Below are 18,613 nucleotides of genomic sequence, written 5' to 3'. Positions count from 1 at the left end.
TTTGTGTGTAGGGGAGTCAGTATATTGTGTGTAGGGGGAGTCAGTATATTGTGTGTAGGGCGAGTCAGTATATTGTGTGTAGGGGGAGTCAGTATATTGTGTGTAGGGGAGTCAGTATATTGTGTGTAGGGGGAGTCAGTATATTGTGTGTATCAGGAGTCAGTATATTGTGTGTAGGGGGAGTCAGTATATTGTGTGTAGGGGAGTCAGTATATTGTCTGTTGGGGCAGTCAGTATATTGTGTGCAGGGGGAGTCAGTATATTGTGTGTAGGGGCAGTCAGTATATTTTGTGTAGGGGGAGTCAGTATATTGTGTGTAGGGGCAGTCAGTATATTTTGTGTAGGGGGAGTCAGTATATTTTGTGTAGGGGGAGTCAGTATAATGTGTGTAGGGGAGTCAGTATTTTGTGTGTAGGGGGAGTCAGTATATTGTGTGTACGGGAGTCAGTATATTGTGTGTACGGGAGTCAGTATATTGTGTGTAGGGGAGTCAGTATATTGTGTGTAGGGGGAGTCAGTATATTGTGTGTAGGGGGAGTCAGTATTTTGTGTGTAGGGGAGTCAGTATATTGTGTGTAGGGGAGTCAGTATATTGTGTGTAGGGGGAGTCAGTATTTTGTGTGTACGGGAGTCAGTATATTGTGTGTAGGGGAGTCAGTATATTGTGTGTAGGGGAGTCAGTATATTGTGTGTAGGGGGAGTCAGTATTTTGTGTGTAGGGGGAGTCAGTATTTTGTGTGTACGGGAGTCAGTATATTGTGTGTAGGGGGAGTCAGTATATTGTGTGTAGGGGGAGTCAGTATATTGTGTGTAGGGGAGTCAGTATATTGTGTGTAGGGGGAGTCAGTATATTGTGTGTAGGGGAGTCAGTATATTGTGTGTAGGGGGAGTCAGTATTTTGTGTGTAGGGGGAGTCAGTATTTTGTGTGTAGGGGAGTCAGTATATTGTGTGTAGGGGAGTCAGTATATTGTGTGTAGGGGGAGTCAGTATTTTGTGTGTAGGGGGAGTCAGTATTTTGTGTGTAGGGGAGTCAGTATATTGTGTGTAGGGGGAGTCAGTATATTGTGTGTAGGGCGAGTCAGTATATTGTGTGTAGGGGGAGTCAGTATATTGTGTGTAGGGGAGTCAGTATATTGTGCGTAGGGGGAGTCAGTATATTGTGTGTATCAGGAGTCAGTATATTGTGTGTAGGGGGAGTCAGTATATTGTGTGTAGGGGAGTCAGTATATTGTCTGTTGGGGCAGTCAGTATATTGTGTGCAGGGGGAGTCAGTATATTGTGTGTAGGGGCAGTCAGTATATTTTGTGTAGGGGGAGTCAGTATATTGTGTGTAGGGGCAGTCAGTATATTTTGTGTAGGGGGAGTCAGTATATTTTGTGTAGGGGGAGTCAGTATATTGTGTGTAGGGGCGTCAGTATATTGTGTGTAGCGGGAGTCAGTATATTGTGTGCAGTGGGAGTCGGTATATTGTGTGCAGGGGGAGTCAGTATTTTGTGTGCAGTGGGAGTCGGTATATTGTGTGCAGGGGGAGTCAGGATATTGTGTGCAGGGGGAATCAGTATATTGTGTGTAGGGGGTGTCAGTATATTGTGTGTAGGGGGAGTCAGTATATTGTGTGTAGGGGCAGTCAGTATATTGTCTGTAGGGGGCGTCAGTATATTGTGTGTAGGGGCAGTCAGTATATTGTGTGTAGGGGGAGTCAGTATATTGTGTGCAGGGGGAGTCAGTATATTGTGTGTAGGGGGAGTCAGTATATTGTGTGTAGCGGGAGTCAGTATATTGTGTGCAGGGGGAGTCAGTATATTGTGTGTCGGGGAGTCAGTAAATTGTGTGCAGGGGGAATCAGTATATTGTGTGTAGGGGGAGTCAGTATATTGTGTGCAGGGGGAGTCAGTATATTGTGTGCAGGGGGAATCAGTATATTGTGTGCAGGGGGAGTCAGTATATTGTGTGTAGGGGGAGTCAGTATATTGTGTGCAGGGGGAGTTCATTGTTCCCCTGAAGTTTCTGGGGAATGAATGAATTGAATTATAATTTTAATTCAAAGCAACGGCCTGAACAAAACTAGTTGCTGGAGGGACATCTATTCAATCCTATTCTGCACGCTTGAGCAGTGAGTGTGTGTTCTTGACTCCCCACAGGGGCGGCACGGTAGCACAGTGGCTAGCACTGCTGCTTCACAGCTCCAGGGTCCCGGGTTCGATTCCCGGTTCGGGTCACTGTCTGTGTGGAGTTTGCACATTTTCCTCGTGTCTGCGTGGGTTTCCTCCGGGTGCTCTGGTTTCCTCCCACAGTCCAAAGATGTGCGGGTTAGGTTGATTGGCCAGGTTAAAAAAATTGCCCCTTTGAGTCCTGGGATGTGTAGGTTCGAGGGATTAGTGGGTAAAATATGTGGGGGTAGGGCCTGGGTGGGATTGTGGTCGGTGCAGACTCGATGGGCCGAATGGCCTCCTTCTGCACTGGTAGGTTTCTATATTGTGTGCAGGGGGAGTCAGTATATTGTCTGTCGGGGGAGTCAGTATATTGTGTGTTGGGGGAGTCAGTATATTGTGTGCAGGGGAAGTCAGTATATTGTGTGTAGGGGGAGTCAGTATATTGTGTGTATGGGAGTCAGTATATTGTGTGCAGGGGGAGTCAGTATATTGTGTGTAGGGGGTGTCAGTATATTGTGTGCAGGGGGAGTCAGTATATTGTGTGCAGGGGGAATTAGTATATTGTGTGTAGGGGGAGTCAGTATATTGTGTGCAGGGGGAGTCAGTATATTGTGTGCAGGGGGAATCAGTATATTGTGTGTAGGGGGAGTCAGTATATTGTGTGCAGGGGGAGTCAGTATATTGTGTGCAGGGGGAATCAGTATATTGTGTGTAGGGGGAGTCAGTATATTGTGTGCAGGGGGAGTCAGTATATTGTGTGCAGGGGGAGTCAGTATATTGTGTGTAGGGGGAGTCAGTATATTGTGTGCAGGGGGAGTTCATTGTTCCCCTGAAGTTTCTGGGGAATGAATGAATTGAATTATAATTTTAATTCAAAGCAAAGGCCTGAACAAAACTAGTTGCTGGAGGGACATCTATTCAATCCTATTCTGCACACTTGAGCAGTGAGTGTGTGTTCTTGACTCCCCACAGGGGCGGCACGGTAGCACAGTGGCTAGCACTGCTGCTTCACAGCTCCAGGGTCCTGGGTTCGATTCCCGGTTCGGGTCACTGTCTGTGTGGAGTTTGCACATTCTCCTCGTGTCTGCGTGGGTTTCCTCCGGGTGCTCTGGTTTCCTCCCACAGTCCAAAGATGTGCGGGTTAGGTTGATTGCCCCTTAGAGTCCTGGGATGCGTAGGTTAGAGGGATTAGTGGGTAAAATATGTGGGGGTAGGGCCTGGGTGGGATTGTGGTCGGTGCAGACTCGATGGGCCGAATGGCCTCCTTCTGCACTGTAAGGTTTCTATATTGTGTGCAGGGGGAGTCAGTATATTGTGTGTAGGGGAGTCAGTATATTGTGTGCAGGGGGAGTCAGTATATTGTGTGTAGGGGGAGTCAGTATATTGTGTGTAGGGGAGTCAGTATATTGTGTGCAGGGGGAGTCAGTATATTGTGTGCAGGGGAAGTCAGTATATTGTGTGTAGGGGAGTCAGTATATTGTCTGTCGGGGGAGTCAGTATATTGTGTGTTGGGGGAGTCAGAATATTGTGTGCAGGGGGAGTCAGTATATTGTGTGCAGGGGGAATTAGTATATTGTGTGTAGGGGGAGTCAGTATATTGTGTGCAGGGGGAATCAGTATATTGTGTGCAGGGGGAATCAGTATATTGTGTGTAGGGGGAGTCAGTATATTGTGCGCAGGGGGAGTCAGTATATTGTGTGTAGGGGCAGTCAGTATATTGTGTGAAGGGGGAGTCAGTATATTGTGTGCAGGGGGAGTCAGTATATTGTGTGCAGGGGGAGTCAGTATATTGTGTGTAGGGGAGTCAGTATATTGTGTGCAGGGGGAGTCAGTATATTGTGTGTAGGGGGAGTCAGTATATTGTGTGTAGGGGAGTCAGTATATTGTGTGTATCAGGAGTCAGTATATTGTGTGTAGGGGGAGTCAGTATATTGTGTGTAGGGGAGTCAGTATATTGTGTGTATCAGGAGTCAGTATATTGTGTGTAGGGGGAGTCAGTATATTGTGTGTATCAGGAGTCAGTATATTGTGTGCAGGGGGAGTCAGTATATTGTGTGTAGGGGAGTCAGTATATTGTGTGTATCAGGAGTCAGTATATTGTGTGTAGGGGGAGTCAGTATATTGTGTGTATCAGGAGTCAGTATATTTTGTGTAGGGGGAGTCAGTATATTGTGTGTATCAGGAGTCAGTATATTTTGTGTAGGGGGAGTCAGTATATTGTGTGTATCAGGAGTCAGTATATTGTGTGTAGGGGGAGTCAGTATATTGTGTGCAGGGGGAATCAGTATATTGTGTGCAGGGGGAATCAGTATATTGTGTGTTGGGGGAGTCAGTATATTGTGTGTATCAGGAGTCAGTATATTGTGTGCAGGGGCAGTCAGTATATTGTGTGCAGGGGGAGTCAGTATATTGTGTGCAGGGGGAATCAGTATATTGTGTGTTGGGGGAGTCAGTATATTGTGTGCAGGGGGAGTCAGTATATTGTGTGCAGGGGGAGTCAGTATATTGTGTGCAGGGGGAATCAGTATATTGTGTGTAGGTGGAGTCAGTATATTGTGTGCAGGGGGAGTCAGTATATTGTGTGTAGGGGGTGTCAGTATATTGTGTGTAGGGGGAGTCAGTACATTGTGTGCAGGGGGAATCAGTATATTGTGTGTAGGGGAGTCAGTATATTGTGTGCAGGGGGAGTCAGTATATTGTGTGTAGGGGGAGTCAGTACATTGTGTGCAGGGGGAATCAGTATATTGTGTGCAGGGGGAATCAGTATATTGTGTGTAGGGGGAGTCAGTATATTGTGCGCAGGGGGAGTCAGTATATTGTGTGTAGGGGCAGTCAGTATATTGTGTGCAGGGGGAGTCAGTATATTGTGTGCAGGGGGAGTCAGTATATTGTGTGTAGGGGGAGTCAGTATATTGTGTGTAGTGGGATTCAGTATATTGTGTGTAGGGGGAGTCAGTATATTGTGTGTATCAGGAGTCAGTATATTTTGTGTGTAGGGGGAGTCAGTATATTGTGTGTAGGGGCAGTCAGTATATTGTGTGTAGGGGGAGTCAGTATATTGTGTGCAGGGGGAGTCAGTATATTGTGTGCAGGGGGAGTCAGTATATTGTGTGTATCAGGAGTCAGTATATTTTGTGTAGGGGGAGTCAGTATATTGTGTGTATCAGGAGTCAGTATATTGTGTGTAGGGGGAGTCAGTATATTGTGTGTATCAGGAGTCAGTATATTGTGTGTAGGGGGAGTCAGTATATTGTGTGTAGGGGCAGTCAGTATATTGTGTGTAGGGGGAGTCAGTATATTGTGTGCAGGGGGAGTCAGTATATTGTGTGCAGGGGGAGTCAGTATATTGTGTGCAGGGGGAGTCAGTATATTGTGTGCAGGGGGAATCAGTATATTGTGTGTAGGTGGAGTCAGTATATTGTGTGCAGGGGGAGTCAGTATATTGTGTGCAGGGGGAATCAGTATATTGTGTGCAGGGGGAGTCAGTATATTGTGTGTAGTGGAATTCAGTATATTGTGTGTAGGGGGAGTCAGTATATTGTGTGTAGGGGGAGTCAGTATATTGTGTGTAGGGGCAGTCAGTATTTTGTGTGTATCAGGAGTCAGTATATTTTGTGTAGGGGGAGTCAGTATATTGTGTGTATCAGGAGTCAGTATATTGTGTGTAGGGGGAGTCAGTATATTGTGTGTATCAGGAGTCAGTATATTTTGTGTAGGGGGAGTCAGTATATTGTGTGTATCAGGAGTCAGTATATTGTGTGTAGGGGGAGTCAGTATATTGTGTGTAGGGGAGTCAGTATATTGTGTGTAGGGGAGTCAGTATATTGTCTGTTGGGGCAGTCAGTATATTGTGTGCAGGGGGAGTCAGTATATTGTGTGTAGGGGCAGTCAGTATATTGTGTGTAGGGGAAGTCAGTATATTGTGTGCAGTGGGAGTCAGTATATTGTGTGCAGGGGGAGTCAGTATATTGTGTGTAGGGGGAGTCAGTATATTGTCTGTTGGGGCAGTCAGTATATTGTGTGCAGGGGGAGTCAGTATATTGTGTGCAGGGGGAGTCAGTGTATTGTGTGTAGGGGGAGTCAGTATATTGTCTGTTGGGGCAGTCAGTATATTGTGTGCAGGGGGAGTCAGTATATTGTGTGTAGGGGAGTCAGTATATTGTGTGTAGGGGCAGTCAGTATATTGTGTGTAGGGGGAGTCAGTATATTGTGTGTAGGGGAGTCAGTATATTGTCTGTTGGGGCAGTCAGTATATTGTGTGCAGGGGGAGTCAGTATATTGTGTGTAGGGGCAGTCAGTATATTGTGTGTAGGGGAAGTCAGTATATTGTGTGCAGTGGGAGTCAGTATATTGTGTGCAGGGGGAGTCAGTATATTGTGTGTAGGGGGAGTCAGTATATTGTCTGTTGGGGCAGTCAGTATATTGTGTGCAGGGGGAGTCAGTATATTGTGTGCAGGGGGAGTCAGTGTATTGTGTGTAGGGGGAGTCAGTATATTGTCTGTTGGGGCAGTCAGTATATTGTGTGCAGGGGGAGTCAGTATATTGTGTGTAGGGGAGTCAGTATATTGTGTGTAGGGGCAGTCAGTATATTGTGTGTAGGGGCAGTCAGTATATTGTGTGCAGTGGGAGTCAGTGTATTGTGTGCAGGGGGAGTCAGTATATTGTGTGCAGGGGGAGTCAGTATATTGTGTGTAGGGGGAGTCAGTATATTGTGTGCAGGGGGAGTCAGTATATTGTGTGCAGGGGGAGTTCATTGTTCCCCTGAAGTTTCTGGGGAATGAATGAATTGAATTATAATTTTAATTCAAAGCAAAGGCCTGAACAAAACTAGTTGCTGGAGGGACAGCTATTCAATCCTATTCTGCACACTTGAGCAGTGAGTGTGTGTTCTTGACTCCCCACAGGGGCGGCACGGTAGCACAGTGGCTAGCACTGCTGCTTCACAGCTCCAGGGTCCCGGGTTCGATTCCCGGTTCGGGTCACTGTCTGTGTGGTGTTTGCACATTCTCCTCGTGTCTGCATGGGTTTCCTCCGGGTGCTCTGGTTTCCTCCCACAGTCCAAAGATGTGCGGGTTAGGTTGATTGGCCAGGTTAAAAAAATTGCCCCTTAGAGTCCTGGGATGCATAGGTTAGAGGGATTAGTGGGTAAAATATGTGGGGGTAGGGCCTGGGTGGGATTGTGGTCGGTGCAGACTCGATGGGCCGAATGGCCTCCTTCTGCACTGTAAGGTTTCTATATTGTGTGCAGGGGGAGTCAGTATATTGTGCGTAGGGGAGTCAGTATATTGTGCGTAGGGGGAGTCAGTATATTGTGTGCAGGGGGGAGTCAGTATATTGTGTGCAGGGGGAGTCAGTATATTGTGTGTAGGGGAATCAGTATATTCTGTGTGGGTCAGTTTATGGCTGGTATTATGCTATTTGCTAAATAATGATATATTTAGATTGCAGTATTCCCATGGGGACTGTTTGTTATCAGACATCGCATGAGGGTTTGTAGCCCTTCCCACTAAATCAACCCATGTGGTTGGCTTTGGCTCAGAGTATATCGAGAACATTCCAAGGCAAGTCAGGTAAACAGTTGCTAGACTGTTGGCCCTTGTGTTAAAACATCTGGTCCTTGGGCACCTTAAGCTTAACACAGATGACAAGTATGGTTTGAAAATAGTTCCTTTTTCAGGAACTGGCTGCCAGCGAGGCCTCCATGTATCTTGTTGTCACAGCTCTCGCTGGGCACTGCTGTTCTGTCCTCTGGTGGTTAAATGTATTTTCCCCCAGTGTGATTTACAAGTCGGTAGCTCTCACTCCCTTCAGGACTCTTCATGACGGTATCGTAAATCAGCCAAAGCCACATTGTCAATCCAGCTGCACTGGGCTCTGAACCTTCAGCAGCAGCAGAGCTGGTATCTGTTGCAGAAGTTGTAACTCACTAACTGTCTTTCTGGTATCCAGTAGCCCTGTTATTAGCATGAATATTCCAGCCTCCGCCTCACACAAGTTCATTGTTCCCCTGAAGTTCCTGGGGAATGAATGAATTGAATTATAATTTTAATTCAAAGCAAAGGCCTGAACAAAACTAGTTGCTGGAGGGACATCTATTCAATCCTATTCTGCACACTTGAGCAGTGAGTGTGTGTTCTTGAACCCAGTCAAGGGCAGTATTTAAGCCTGGAACTAAAATCTCTTTTAATCGGAAAAGTGTTGAAACTGAGTCTTGTAACATGGATGTTTTGTTTTATTATCCTGCATTTATTGCCCATTGCAAGTTTCCCCAGGAAGGTGGTGATATATCCAAGACATTTCAAAGGGCACTTAAAAGACAACATATTGATGTGAGCCAGACTGAGTAAAGTTCTTTAAGCAAACCTACTGCATTTTTCTAAGAATCTGAAAACCTCATAATCAATTTTGCTGTCATCTTAAAGATTCAATTTAATTTCCCAAGCTGTCATGGTAAGATTCAAACTCACATTCTCCACAGTGTTGGTCCAGGCGTCATGATTACTATCCCAGTGACAAAACCACAATGCAACCATGCCCTAATGATACAGTACCACAGTGGTTATGTTACCGGGTGGGTAAACTGGAAGCCCAAGGGGGTTATTTCGGTATAAGTGTGGAAACAGATATAAAGTGAATGCTGTGTTAATAAGAGATGTCTGTTTGAAAGTTTGCTGTTAGTCTCTAATTTTGGGACTAATTGATGATTACCATAAGTTAAAGATGCCTGGAGGTGCAAAAAGCAGACATTTGCATGCTTAGCACTTGAGCAGTGTATCGAAGCAATTTGCACTGACCATACAGGCTGGTGAACAATGGGACACTTCAGAATATCACAGAGACCAAGTGAGAGGATGAAGGGGTTCTTCACAATGCACTGCAATTGGACAAAGATGGACATGATTCAGCACTCAGTGGAATCCACAAAGCACACCATAGTTTCTGTTCAATTTGAAGTTTGCTCTATTAAGGAGTAAGGGAGGCAGTGGCTCAATGGTATTGTTTCTGTAATCCAGGGAACTACTGGGAACTAGGGCTCAAATCACACCATGGCAGTTGGTGAAATTTTAATTCAATAAAAATTTGGAATTAAAAGTCCAATGATGACCACAAAACCATTATTGATTGTCGTAAACACCCATCTGGTTCACTAATGTCCTTTAGGGAAAGAAATCTGCAGTCCTTATCTGGTCTCCAGACCGACAGCAATGTGGATGACTCTTAACTGCCCTCACGGATGGGCAATAATTCTGGCCTGGTGAGTGATGCCCACATCTCATGAATGAATCAAGAAAAGAGAATGTGGACTTGTGTTGTGCTCTTTCAGTCATAGAGATTAGAATCATATGGGAAAGGGTATGCTTAATTTGTCATGATATTATCAAATGGCAAGGTTATAGAAACATAGAAGAAACATAGAAAAACGACAGCACAAAACAGGCCCTTTGGCCCCACAAGTTGTGCCGAACATATCCCTACCTTCTTGGCCTACCTATAACCCTCCATCCTATTAAGTCCCATGTACTCATCCAGGAGTATAGAAACACAGATTATGTCAGAAGTGTAAGCTGTCGGGGGGATTGAAAGAATGATCCTTTATTTAAGAGTAAAGGAGAAGACTTTATAACTGAGAGTTCCTCTGGTGTTGCCTTGCAGCAGGTACAGAGGAGTATCTGAGTGGGAATGGCTCTGATCCCCTCCCCCACGTATTTTTGCCTTTAATTCAGCCACAGCCTCCTCTCCAGGAATATCCAAGTCAAGGTTTTGCCATTTTCAACGGGATTTCCAGTTGAACGCACTGCTCACCACCAGGCGGTGCACTGTCGACAGGACCGTAAGATTCCGCCGGAGTCAACGGAAGCAAGATTTTGGCGTCTGTTTCCACTACCTTTTGTGGAAGAACATAAGAACATAAGAACATAAGAAATAGGAGCAGGAGTAGGCCATCTAGCCCCTCGAGCCTGCCCCGCCATTCAATAAGATCATGGCTGATCTGACGTGGATCAGTACCACTTACCCGCCTGATCCCCATAACCCTTAATTCCCTTACCGATCAGGAATCCATCCATCCGCGCTTTAAACATATTCAGCGAGGTAGCCTCCACCACCTCAGTGGGCAGAGAATTCCAGAGATTCACCACCCTCTGGGAGAAGAAGTTCCTCCTCAACTCTGTCTTAAACCGACCCCCCTTTATTTTGAGGCTGTGTCCTCTAGTTTTAACTTCCTTACTAAGTGGAAAGAATCTCTCCGCCTCCACCCTATCCAGCCCCCGCATTATCTTATAAGTCTCCATAAGATCCCCCCTCATCCTTCTAAACTCCAACGAGTACAAACCCAATCTCCTCAGCCTCTCCTCATAATCCAAACCCCTCATCTCCGGTATCAACCTGGTGAACCTTCTCTGCACTCCCTCCAATGCCAATATATCCTTCCTCATATAAGGGGACCAATACTGCACACAGTATTCCAGCTGCGGCCTCACCAATGCCCTGTACAGGTGCATCAAGACATCCCTGCTTTTATATTCTATCCCCTTCGCAATATAGGCCAACATCCCATTTGCCTTCTTGATCACCTGTTGTACCTGCAGACTGGGCTTTTGCGTCTCATGCTCAAGGACCCCCAGGTCCCTTTGCACGGTAGCATGTTTTAATTTGTTTCCATTGAGATAGTAATCCCATTTGTTATTATTTCCTCCAAAGTGTATAACCTCGCATTTATCAACGTTATACTCCATTTGCCATATCCTCGCCCACTCACTCAGCCTGTCCAAATCTCTCTGCAGATCTTCTCCGTCCTCCACACGATTCACTTTTCCACTTATCTTTGTGTCGTCTGCAAACTTCGTTACCCTACACTCCGTCCCCTCCTCCAGATCATCTATATAAATGGTAAATAGTTGCGGCCCGAGTACCGATCCCTGCGGCACGCCACTAGTTACCTTCCTCCAACCGGAAAAACACCCATTTATTCCGACTCTTTGCTTCCTGTCGGATAGCCAGTCCCCAATCCACTTTAACACACTACCCCCAACTCCGTGTGCCCTAATCTTCTTCAGTAGCCTTTTATGGGGCACCTTATCAAACGCCTTTTGGAAATCCAAAAACACCGCATCCACCGGTTCTCCTCCATCAACCGCCCTAGTCACATCTTCATAAAAATCCAACATGTTCGTCAAGCACGACTTTCCCCTCATGAATCCATGCTGCGTCTGATTGATCGAACCATTTCTATCCAGATGCCCTGCTATCTCCTCTTTAATAATGGATTCCAGCATTTTCCCTACTACAGACGTTAAGCTGACCGGCCTATAGTTACCCGCCTTTTGTCTCCTTCCTTTTTTAAACAGCGGCGTAACATTAGCCGTTTTCCAATCAACCGGCACTACCCCAGAATGCAACGAGTTTTGATAAATAATCACTAACGCATCCACTATTACCTCTGACATTTCTTTCAATACCCTGGGATGCATTCCATCCGGACCCGGGGACTTATCCACCTTCAGTCCCATTAGTCTACCCAGCACTGCCTCTCTGGTAACATTAATGGTATTAAGTATTTCTCCTGCTGCCAACCCTCTATCGTTAATATTTGGCAAACTATTTGTGTCCTCCACCGTGAAGACCGACACAAAAAACTTATTTAAAGACTCAGCCATATCCTCATTTCCCACTATTAACTCCCCCCTCTCGTCCTCCAAGGGTCCAACATTCACTCTAGCCACTCTATTCCTTTTTATATATTTATAAAAACTTTTACTATCATTTTTTATATTAATTGCTAGCCGAGCTTCATAGTCTATCCTTCCTTTCTTTATCGCTTTCTTAGTCTCTCTTTGTTGTTCCTTAAATTTTTCCCAATCACTTGTTTCTCCACTATTTTTGGCCACTCTGTACGCAGCTGTTTTTATTTTAATACTCTCCTTTATTTCCTTCGTTATCCACGGCTGGTTCTCCCTTTTCTTACAATCCTTGTTTTTTGCTGGAATATATTTTTGCTGAGAACTGAAAAGGATCTCCTTAAAAATCCTCCACTGTTCCTCAGCTATCCTACCTGCCAGCCTGCTCTCCCAGTCTACCTTAACCAATTCATTCCTCATCCTATCATATTTCCCTCTGTTCAAACAGAGGACACTGGTTTGGGACCAAACTTTCTCCTCTTCCATCTGAATCAGAAATTCGACCATATTGTGGTCACTAGACCCAAGAGGGTCCTTCACAATAAGATCCTTAATTCTACCTACCTCGTTACACAATACCAGATCCAAAATAGCTCGTTCCCTCGTCGGTTCCGTAACATGCTGTTCAAGGAAACTATCCCGACAGCATTCTAAGAACTCTTCCTCCATTCCACCCTTACCGACTTGAGTCTGCCAGTCAATGTGCATGTTGAAGTCCCCCATGATTATTGCCGTTCCGTTTTTACACGCATCCCTTATCTGCTTGTTTATAGCCCTCCCTACCTCAACATTATTATTTGGGGGCCTATATACCACACCTACTAGTGTCTTTCTCCCTCTACTATTCCTCATCTCTACCCATAATGATTCCACGTTTTGTTCCTCAGAGCCTATGTCATCCCTCAGTACTACCCTGATATTATCTCTTATTAATAGCGCGACCCCACCACCTTTTCCTTCCTGTCTATTCTTCCTAAACGCCTGATACCCCTGGATATTCATCTCCCAGTCCTGGTCACCTTTCAGCCACGTTTCTGTAATGGCCACTAGATCGTACCCACTTGTGCTGATTTGCACCATCAACTCATTTACCTTGTTCCGAATGCTTCGTGCATTCAGGCAAAGTGTCCTTATTCCAGCTTTTATCTGGACCCGCTTTGATGAGTCGCGAACACCCTCTCCCTCTACTCCCTTATCTAAATTACCGCCTTCATTCACTTGCACTCTCTCCTCTACCATTAATTTTGTAATTCCCCTTACCCCTGCATCCTCCACCCCATCAATTAGTTCCTTGATCCTAGTCAACTCTTCTAGCTCCCCTCCCCCCAACCTATCTAGTTTAAATTCTCCCCAGTAACCTTAGCCAACCTACCGGCCAGGATATTGGTCCCCGTGTGATTCAAGTTCCACCCGTTTTTTGTATACAGATCACCCCTGCCCCTAAAGAGGTCCCAATGGTCCAGGAACCTGAATCCCTTCCCCCCTGCACCAGTCCCTCAGCCACACATTCATCTTCCACCTCACTCCATTCCTGCCCTCACCTTCCCGTGGCACAGGCAGTAATCCTGAGATTACTACCTTTGCTTTCCTCTTTCTCAGCTGTCTCCCTAATTCCCTGTACTCCCTTTTCATGACCCCTTCTCCCTTCCTACCCACATCAGCGGTACCAATATGTACCGCTACCTCAGGCTCCTCTCCCTCCCACCTCAGGATTTCCGGGACGCGACTAGCGACATCCTGGATCCCGGCCCCAGGGAGGCAGACCACCATGCGAGAATCCCGCCTACCTCCGCAGAAACGCCTGTCAGTCCCCTTCACCATCGAGTCCCCGATTAATACCGCCTTCCTCCTCTTTTCCTTAGCCCTCTGAGTTACAGGGCTGGACTCCACTGCGGAGACACGGCCACTGCTGCTTCCCCCAGGCGGGCTGTCCCCCCCAGCAGTACTCAAGCAGGAGTACTTGTTGTGCAGGGGCAAATCCACTGGGGTGCTCTCAACCACCCTAGCCTTACCCTTCCTGGCCATCACCCACTTGGCCTCCTCCCGTTGCCCTGGTGTGACCACCTGATGATAGCTCTTGTCTATCACCTCCTCATTCTCCCTCATCAGCCTAAGATCCTCGAGCTGCAGTTCCAGCTCCCTAACACGGTCCCTCAGGAACCGCAGCTCGACACACCCCTCACAGATGTGGATGTCCGGGAGGCCAGATGCCTCCAGGACCTCCCACATCCTACACTGGGAACAACACACTGGTTTCACACTCATACTGGACACTTTATGTCAAGTAAGACAGTGAAAAGTTAATAAGAGTGTAAGGAAACAAAAACCCACCCCTGCTCGTCCAAGCCCTGTGAGCCAAAGCCCTGACAGCTCACTCAACTTCCCACTCATTCTGCTGCCCGCTACGATGCTGCCCGCTGTATACTTTGGTGCGCTTTTAAACCCTCCAAAAACTTCCCCAGGCCTCTCCTGGCCCGACTTCCGGTTTTGAAAAAAACCTCCGATTTTAAACCCAAAATTAACTGAAAAAATAAATAATTAATTAAAGTCAGAAAACCCACTCTCTTACCCTCAGCCTGCTCCTGGGAACAAATCCCTGATATTAACAACTGATATTAAACCCAAACAACTGAGATTAAACCCAAACAACTGGGATTAAACCCAAACAACTGATATTAAACCCAGAACAACTGAGATTAAACCCAGAACAACTGATATTAAACCCAAACAACTGGGATTAAACCCAAACAACTGATATTAAATCCAAACAACTGGGATTAAACCCAAACAACTGATATTAAACCCAGAACAACTGAGATTAAACCTAAACAACTGATATTAAACCCAAACAACTGATATTAAACCCAGAACAACTGATATTAAACCCAAACAACTGAGATTAAACCCAGAACAACTGATATTAAACCCAGAACAACTGATATTAAACCCAAAACAACTGAGATTAAACCTAAACAACTGATATTAAACCCAAACAACTGATATTAAACCCAGAACAACTGATATTAAACCCAAACAACTGGGATTAAACCCAAACAACTGATATTAAATCCAAACAACTGGGATTAAACCCAAACAACTGATATTAAACCCAGAACAACTGAGATTAAACCCAAACAACTGAGATTAAATCCAAACAACTGAGATTAAACCCAAACAACTGATATTAAACCCAAACAACTGAGATTAAACCCAAACAACTGAGATTAAACCCAAACAACTGAGATTAAACCCAAACAACTGAGATTAAATCCACAACAACTGGGATTAAACCCGAACAACAAGAGAGTTCCAAAAACTCACAATCCCCTGAGAAAAGTTCTCTTAACCTCTGTCCTAATCAGTAATCCCTTATTTTTAAACTGTGACCCCTGTTACCAGATTCTCTTACTTATAAAACACCTTGGGATTTTCCTTTACTTTGCCCGCCAGCATTTTATCATGCCCCTTGTTCTTTCATGAATAGGGAGGGAATAGAGGGATACGGACCGAGTAAGGGCAGAAGGTTTTTTTTGGTTCGGGCATCATGATCGGCACAGGCTTGGAGGGTCGAAGGGCCTGTTCCTGTGCTGTACTTTTCTTTGTTTTTCGCTCTCTGAATTTCTTGTTTAAGTACCCCTCTGCACATTCTACACTCCTCTCGGCCATCCACTATTTTGAGCACATTCTATATCAGCCATAAGCCTCCCTTTTTTTCCTTATCCAATCCTGTATATTCCTTGACATCCAGGGTTCTCTGGATTTGCTGGTCCCACCCTTTACTTTACGGGAACATGTTGGCCATGTGCCCTCTTTATTTCCTTTTTGAATGACTCCCACTGCTCTGATGTGGATTTTCCTACAAGTTGCTGCACTTTGGCCAGATCCTATCTTATCATATTACAACTGGCCTTCACTTAATTCAGAACCTTTATTTCCAGTCTATCTTTGTACTTTTACTTAACCAATGTGGTGTCTTGCCCCTTTAAGGGCAAGCTTCTGAAAGGGTCACATGATCCGAGCTGACCGAGTTGGGGCTTCACTCCAACATGTCTGGGCTTTCCGCAGCAGTTAGCTCCTGCAGGTATGACTGTAAGTATCAAATCTGCATTGCCCTATATAAACTTGTTACTGTTAATAACGGTTCTTTGTTCATTAATATGGGCAGCCTGATGGCACAGTGGTTAGCACTGCTGCCTCACAGCACCAGGGATCCGAGTTCAATTCCTGGCTTGGGTCACTGTCTGTATGGAGTTTGCACATTCTCCCTGTTTCCTCCGGGTGCTCCGATTTCCTCCCACAGTCCAAAAGATGTACTAGTTAGGTTGATTGGCCATGTCAAATTCTCCCCGTGTACCCGAACAGGCGCCAGAGTGTGGTGATTAGTGAACCAGTGAAGCAGTTGAGGCTACCTCGTTGAATGTTTTTAAGGCAAAGATAGATAGATGATTGAACAGTAAAGGAATTAAAGATAATGATGAGCGGGCGGGTAAGGGTGCTGAGTCCACGAATAAATAATAAACTAATAAATAAATTAATTAATAACTGGTGCAGCCACGTTAATACGGCTATTTAAATCTTACAGAGTTATGGTCACTGTCAGCAAAACCCTCCCCCACTGACACTTCTACCACCTGCCTGGCTTCTTTCCTAAAATTAGGTCCAGTATCACCCCCTTTCTAGTTGGACTTGAAGTGGGCTAGTTTGTCTTGGACGGTATTGAGCTTCTTGAGTGTTGGAGCTGTACTCAGCATGCAAAATGGAGAGAATTCCGTCACACTCCTGACTTGAGACTTGTAGATGTTAGACAGGTTCTGGGTAGTCAGCAAATGATTTACTCACGGCAGAATTTCCAGTCTCTGACTTGCTCTTGTAGCCACAATATTGTAATGGCTGGTCCAGTTCAGTTTCTGGTCAATGGTAAACACTAGGATGTTGTTCTTGGAGTATTTGACAGGGTCGACACTAAGAGGTTGTTTCCCCTTGCTGGGGAATTTAGAACACAGGATTATAGCCTAAGGCTAAGTAGCCAGTCAGTTAGGGCTGAGATGATCCAAAGTGTCTCCATTCAGTAAGCTATGAATCTTTGGACATTTTGACCTTACAGAGTTCTGAATGTTCAGGCAATGAGCACATTCACAACGGAGATTGAGAGATTTTTGGACTCCAAAGGAATAAGAGATTTTTAAAATTCGTTCATGGGATGTGGGCGTCGCTGGCTGGGCCAGCATTTATTGCCCATCCCTGAGGGCATTTTAGAATCAACTACATTGCTGTTGGTCTGGAGTTACATGTAGGCCAGAACAGGTAAAGGTGATAGATTTCCTTCCTTAAAGGGCATTAGTAAACCAGGTGTGTTTTTTAAGGCAATCAACAATGGCTTCTTAGACATCATTAGACTTTTAATTCCAGATTTTTATAGAAATCAAATTTCACCATCTGCTGTGGTGGGATTCAAACCCAGGTCCTCAGGATTACTAGCCGGTGACAATACCACTGCGCCACTGTTTCCCCACAATGGGTGATAAGATGGTAGGGTGATATGGTGATAGAACAGGATGTGGAAGTGAGTTAGATCAACCATGATCTATTTAATAGTGGAACAGGCTCCAGAGGCCGAATTGCCAACTCTGGCTTAGTTCTTACGTCCTCAAAATCATTTTTTATTTTTCCAACAATGCTCATGTCATTGTGGTGTGTCTGGAAGTTCAGAATCCAAGGATTGTGTGTTTTTCACATTTGCAAGTAACTCACCAGTGGGTGTGGATGTTTCTGGTTCAGGATCCAGCTGTGTTGTTTAGCAATGAGCATTGGGTGGTGATAGTTTTGGCTAATTTGTCAGCATGTTAATCAGGAACCCAGCTCACAATGTGACTTTGGGAACTCCTCTGGTGAAGCGTTGGCTGGACACTTCAAAGTGGCTGGAGTCAGCCATGACTTCGACATTTGCTACCCATGTTTCTGCACTTCTAAGACAGTGTAATTCTCTCTTAAACCCTGTCCCTCAACCATAAGTGTGGGGCTGGAAGTCTGACCCTGAGCTATCAGCTCCCTCTCACTAGAACAACAGAAACTTCAGCTCAAAGCCTACCGCTTAAACAGGGGCTACCACACAAAACCCTTTTGAGAAAGACATTAGCTTCTTTTTGTTTTGCCCCACTCCCCCGACTGAACAACCTGAGTCAACAAAAATCAAGTAGCTCCACAAGTGGGAACTCCTGGAATATTCACTCCCTTTTCCTATTAATTCATCAGCACAGGATGAAGAACAATGAGACAGAAATAGGTTAACTCTTTCTGATTCAAGTAAAGGGATCTAATCCACATGAACATTTCTAGGATTGGGACCCACATGTACCTCTCTAAGTTAGGAGTACATTGCGAAGTTTAATGTGTCTACTTTGTGCCACTGGCAGTCTCCATTTGCTGTGCTTTGCTCTTTCATACACTCAGTGCTCTGTCACACTGCCATGTCTTTAATGTATGCATGTGACTGTGTGTGATGCTCTGAGGACAGCATTCTTGTGGTCCATGTCCTATGGGACTGGCTCTGTCATGCTGTGTTGATGTGCTTGTTAACTTGTGGTGCAGCATTGGCACAGTTCTATAGCGTGTGTGGGTAACATCAACTCTCTTGTAGACCCTTTGTGGTCTGCTATTGCTGTGCTGTAGCCTTTTGATGTTTTATGTTGATGTTCCCCCAAGAGATGTGGTTCGACAGTGACATTTTTGTACATGGACTAGGATGCAGCAAGGGTGCCTTAAGAGAGCATTCCAGCAAGCCA

This window comes from Mustelus asterias, chromosome 27 (assembly GCF_964213995.1).
Source record: "Mustelus asterias chromosome 27, sMusAst1.hap1.1, whole genome shotgun sequence".
Classification (NCBI taxonomy): Eukaryota; Metazoa; Chordata; class Chondrichthyes; order Carcharhiniformes; family Triakidae; genus Mustelus; species Mustelus asterias.
This window is presented reverse-complemented; position numbering follows the sequence as displayed.